Source organism: Canis lupus, chromosome X (assembly GCF_003254725.2).
Source record: "Canis lupus dingo isolate Sandy chromosome X, ASM325472v2, whole genome shotgun sequence".
NCBI classification, from domain to species: domain Eukaryota; kingdom Metazoa; phylum Chordata; class Mammalia; order Carnivora; family Canidae; genus Canis; species Canis lupus.
Window position 1 is genome coordinate 3,240,734 of NC_064281.1, and position 6,000 is coordinate 3,246,733.

Below are 6,000 nucleotides of genomic sequence, written 5' to 3' on the forward strand. Positions count from 1 at the left end.
ATCCTGATGGCAAGTCACGTGCTCTACAGACTGAGCCATCCAGGAGCCCCTAAAATATTCTTAATGTTGATTTTACCTGTTTCGATTTGCTTTTTGAAGCATAACTAGTATGATATTTAAAAATCAGACTTTGAGTTCACTTTATATTACTCTTGAAATAAGACTGGATGGGGGTCATTTACCTTTGATGCAATTATAGCTATTATATGAAAAGTATAAATCTGCTATGTTATTATTTGTTTTCTGTTTGTCATACCTTCTTTTTTCCTTGGGTCGGGTCTATTTTAATATTCCATTTTAGCTCTGCTATGGGCTTTTTTCGGGTGATTATTTGCTTATTTTACAATATTTTAGCTTATTTTATATTTTATATATATTTAACTTATATTAACTTATAACAAGCTGCTTTCAAATAATTTATACCATTTTGTATATCATGTAAGAACTTCACATTGTACACAGCCCTATTCTCCTTTATTTGTGCCATTTTGTCACATATTTTTGTATGCGTGTGTTACATAATGCAGGATATACTTTTTACTGCTTTATTTCACACACTGAATTATGATTTGGTGCATTAAAATACAATTATTTCAGGATCCCTGGGTGGCTCAGTGGTTTAGCACCTGCCTTCGGCCCAGGGTGTGGTCCTAGAGTCCCGGGATCGAGTCCTGCATCAGGCTCCTGGCATGGAGCCTGCTTCTCCCTCTGCCTGTGTCTCTGCCTCTCCCTTTCTTTCTCTATGTCTATCATGAATAAATAAATAAAATCTTAAAAAAAAAAAGCCACACAATTATTTCCTGTTTACATGTAAAACTACCATTTCTAGCCCTGTTTGTTCCTGGGTAGATATGTTTCTATCTGGTTTTACTTGTCTTCGAGATGATGCATGTTTGTTAGAATTTCTTGTGGTGTACATCTGCTGGCCGAGAATTTACTTAGCTTTGATTCATCTGAAAATATTTTCATTTTCCCCTCATTTTTGAAGTATAATTTTTTCAGGGAGAGTCATATTTCCTACTTATTCTTTCTTCAGCTTTAGTAGTTTGTATGTTTCCAAGAGCTTGATCATGTCAGCTCTTTTATGGGATGTTTGCCATCTAATTGTTCATAGCATTCTCTTGATATCCATTCCATTTTGATAAGACTAGTAGCAATGTCCACACTTTCAGGTCTGATCTTAGTAGTATGATTCTTCTCTTTTTTTTCTCGGTGTGTCTAGCTAAGGATGTGTCAATTTTGGCCAAAGAACCAACTTTTGGGTCTGTTAATTCTCTGTGATGGTTTTCAGTTCTCTATTGTGTTTTTCTCCACTCTGTTTTTTATGATTTCCTTCTGAAATCTATTTTTACTAAATATATAATCCTCGGTAGACATATATGTATTTTCCCCCCTTGGAAGACACTGTGTCATTCATAAAATAATAAGTAAAGTTTTATACATGTTGGAGAATGCAAAGCTCTGAGGGAATGGTCCTCAGGAAGCTGTAGCTGAGACACACTTAAACTCAACAATTAAGATATGCAGAAAGATGGAATGGTCTGAAATTTATCTTAAAGGCCAATTCTTTTTTTTAAGATTTTATTTATTCATTCATGAGAAAGACATAGGCAGAGACACAGGCAGAGAGAGAAGTAGGCTCCCCAAGGGGAGCCTGATACAGGACTCGATCCCAAGACCCCGAGATCATGATTTGAGCCAAAAGCAGATGCTCAACTGCTGAGCCTCCCAGATGCCCCTTAAGGGCCATTTCTATTGACAAGACATCCCAGAGTACGTACACCACCATGAGACACAGGAAGCAAGCGATGCCTGGAAGAGCCTCGGTAGGGCTCAGACAATGCAGGAGAAAGTCAGTGCCAACAAGGCAAGATGCCATCTACTTTCTTAGCTACAAAGGAGTTGCATAATTTTGCCAATCCCTTCGTTGTTATAGATAGGAATTTTTTAAATCACAAACTTGGTTTCTAGTCTACTTTAATTTTATAAAACTCTACTCCAATTGCCTGTATAAGAAGTCAATGTGCTCTTTAAACACCTCTATTGAATTATAATTTACAACAGTTAACATCCAGCCATTTTAAGTGTCTACTTTAAAGACTTAGTAAATTTACAGAACTGTGATCATTTAATTATTTCAAACTAATCTTTTTTAGGCATCATAAAGTTCTTAGCACTCCTCATTTCCTCAGATTCCTTTACCAATAGATCTTCAGATCGGGCAAGCTATCTAAAATATTGCACAAATGTGGTTGATATTCAACATAAATGAACAAATCAAGCAGCCTCAGTATAATAATAACTATTAATATTATAATGAGGAGTTCCCCCCCCACCAAGGAGCAGAAGAGAATATAAAATGGATACAGTCTGAAAGAAGCCATGACAGATATTTATGGGAAGCAATCTGACGAGGCGGTATTGTTGTGTGTGCGTCCACTCTACCCCAGTGATGACAAACTCAGCTTCAATGATTTAGCAACCTCTGTGTAAAAAAGCTTTAAAAAATGAATTCCTTGCTATTTCTGGGTTCATATAATTACTCATGGGTGTAGTGGGGACCAAAAATAAAATATGCTACTTTTCCCTGGCCATCGTTGTATCTTATGACTACAAATCAAAGAAGAGGTCATGTCAGCTTCCATCTGAAACCCATGCTATTTTCTCCAAACACATGTTCAGAAAATTTGATCCTCCATCTGACTCAGAATTGCTATGTTTTTATATAAGAATGATAAATTATTAGTATTTTGTGGTGCACAAACATAATGTGTGTGTCAGTGTTTCAGAATAATGGGCACTTTCTGGGGCGACTGGCTGGCTGGCTTAGTCGGCGGAGCGTGCACCTCTTGATCTTGGGGTTGTGGGTTTGAGCCCTACGTTGGGAGTAGAGATTACGTAAATACGTTCATACATAAACTTTAAAAAAAAAGAATATTGGGCACTTTCTAAAACCTTACATTCAGGTAACATACCACATTGGGATCACAACGTGCAACAAACTTAGAATCAAGCAATGCATCTCATGCGTGCAACCTTTGCTTTTGTGATGTGTAACGTGTAAGATCTGAACTTCTGTGAAAAAATATAATGATCAGTATATCTATTGCATTAAACCAATAGAGAGGATATAAACTGCTGCTTTTCTTTGAAAGGGTGAGAAAAAAATTGAGTGACACGCCTAGTCTGGCATTTCACAGAGGCTGAATCTGTTCACTCCCCAAAGCGCATAAACAAAGACACCGTTGTATTGTATTCACTTGGCAGACGCCACGATGACACCAGGGTCTCCGTAGGTTAGACAAAGGGATTGGGCAAATCTCCACAAAGTATTAACACCCCCACCCCCACCCCGATCCCTGAGAAGTGAAGCTACTGATGGTTCCTTCTGGGTTGGGTGGGCATGACTCTCCTAAAGACAACCGTCCTAATGAGCATGGTTTCCTTGGTAACTGGGAGTAGAAGAAAAAGGGGATAGAGTGGACAGATTGCAATCACATTTTTGCAAGCTTCAGGCCACCATGTGCATTGCTGTAGAAAACGAGGAGCTACCCTTTCCAAACATGGCTCTGGTCAAATGGAAGTGCAACCATCACTCAGTGATGTCCCGGGGAACCTCTGGCATCATTTACTGGGGAAACCTGGAGCATCCCAAGCAGGAGGCCTTGCTGTAACATGCAAGAGCCCAAAGCAAAGAATATGAGCAGGGGGTTCACCTGTCCCCAAACCAGCATTTCTCACCTCGCTCTACACAGAGGGAGCACCTTGTTCTGGGGACTCAGCTCTTGGTGGAAACCTGTTCTCCAGCCCTGGTCTGGGGGACAAATTGGGGGAGAAAATTGCATCGTTGCTTGGCCCCACATTTCTCATCTCCTTAATCAGGAGGATTGGGTGTTGATTTATGGATTAAATGGCACATCTTATGAGTGAAACTTTTCCTTTTTAGTGGGTTTCTGTTCAAAAATTACCTAAATTCAGATATCATTTTGTACAGCCCAGACTCACTGCTGTGCTTGGATCTCACCTGAGATCCCATAGGCTATAAACACTTCTTCTTATTACCACAAAGACACACATTTGGAAAAGTTTAAAGATTCATTTTGTAGGCATACTCTTCCAAAGAATTATCAACACACCATTTCAGAATTCACTTTCATGGTTGTCCTTACTTCTTATGAGCCGACTCGATTACTATTTATTAGTTTTGAAGATTCATTAGTATTAGTCATGTAAAATTAAAACTCAATGATAAGACTTGGAAATTATTTTTCATAAAAGTGCAAGACTAAAACATCTCATTTTAATAAATACAGGATTGTAACGATCCAATTCATAACAGGTGTAAGTGTTGCCATCACGAATTCAAACACACTGAAATTAACGTTGAAGCACGGGAAGGCACATTTGGGTTGATTTTTTTTTTTACATCTTTTTTTTTTCCCCCCACAAGGGGTTTTAAACCACCTAGTCCAAACGATACTTCTACTTTTAACACATTAAAAATCACACAGTGACCTTCAAAGCAGCTATTCGTGGAAGCGTCAGATGTGCAATATGGAGTACAAAATTAAAATGTGAGATGTGAAAATACTGAGCAATTTATCTCCCCTGACCCATCACTGCGAGGCATCAGGCTTCTTAATCACACTTCTAAATTAGGATCTTTATGTAAGCAAGTCTGCCCATGAGGAAGGGGTAAATTAGTAACATATAAGGAATTCATTATTTCTCTCAGATAGCTCAAATCTACTTATTAATTACATCTGTCCATGGCATTCATTAGCTTCATACTAGTGTGGAAAAGCAATTGCAAGTATAAGAGGTGAAAAAGAATCTCTCCCGACGTGTCCTCGAGGGAAACGCTTGGCAGATCCCAAATTGACGTGCTTACCTGGGAAGGTCAGACCCTTGTTCAAGTACAAAAGCCAAATCAGATGGAAATAGGTACCTTGATGCTAGATGCTTCTGCCTCAGCAGCTATTTCCAGTGAGGACAGTTGACACAGACGAGTCTTCTCCTGGGGACGTCAAACGTAACATCAGTTCAGCCGAGTTCAGTCAGTCCTTACTGGGCATCCAGCAGGTACTAAGGTGGCATGTGTCTGCTTCGAGGGCACGTATGACTCGCTGGAGTCTCTGGCTACAAAGCAGATGCCGAATCGGAAGATCTTGGGCGGCGATACACAAGAACCACGTAAATGCACACTCAGTGCAGTATTCTCACCAGGAAACAGCATTTCCAAAATCTTTTGGGAAAAGGAAAAAAAAAAAAAAAAAAGTAAGAACACAGGTGTTCTGAGTCATCCTGGGTCACCTGTTTCACATCACAAATTAAGTCCCTGTGTTTGCTACTTCCCTGATTTTTCTCGTGTTTTCGCTTTGGCGTATCCATGGTGACATAGCAAGTCGCGTGTGACTTTTGGATTGCTTACCTTTACATTTAATCTAAATCTGAGCGACAATTTTCCATCAAGTTATCCTACCCAATTATAGAGACTAGGTTTATTATGTGCATGGCTAAATTTAGACACCTTTCAACGGAGGACATTGTGTCTCATTAAGATGATTCCACAAACCTAAATTAGATCCTTATCCAAACAGACCAAGCCTAAAAAGTCTATCTTAGGAATAATGCAGCAGTTTTCTCTTTTTTTGTTTTTTGTTTTTTGTTTTTTTCCATTGAAACGGTTTAAGAATCAGGAAGAGGTTTAGCAATAAACATGAAATCATCGGAGGGTATAGTGTTTTCAACCTCCAGATTATAGGCTAATAAAGCTCATTCTACACCCCTTCTCCCTGAAATAGCGTTAAAATAGTCTTTCGAGTACAACAGATATGGCTTTGTTATTTCTAAAATTCATACAGCAGTTAGGAAAATATTTATAAATATACCGTATTGCAGGATCCTTATTGCAAACAGTAAGTGAGTTATCATCCATTTTCCATGCCTGGCTTGCTGAATGATCATTTGTGAAAGCAATCACCCTTTGAATATAGCTTC

General features: G+C 38.8%; 1 protein-coding gene across 2 annotated transcripts in view; it reads right to left on the reverse strand.

The window, feature by feature from the left end:
- LOC112652290 (uncharacterized) overlaps positions 1-5,428 on the reverse strand; it is a 64,206-nt gene extending 58,778 nt beyond the window's left edge. The window contains exon 1 of one of the 2 annotated variants that reach the window (XR_007409405.1): positions 4,949-5,428. The gene's annotated coding sequence lies outside the window, so the exon portion shown is untranslated. The remainder of the gene's footprint in view (positions 1-4,948) is intronic. The other variant, XR_007409404.1, reaches the window with a different exon arrangement.
- Positions 5,429-6,000: the final 572 nt, after the last annotated feature.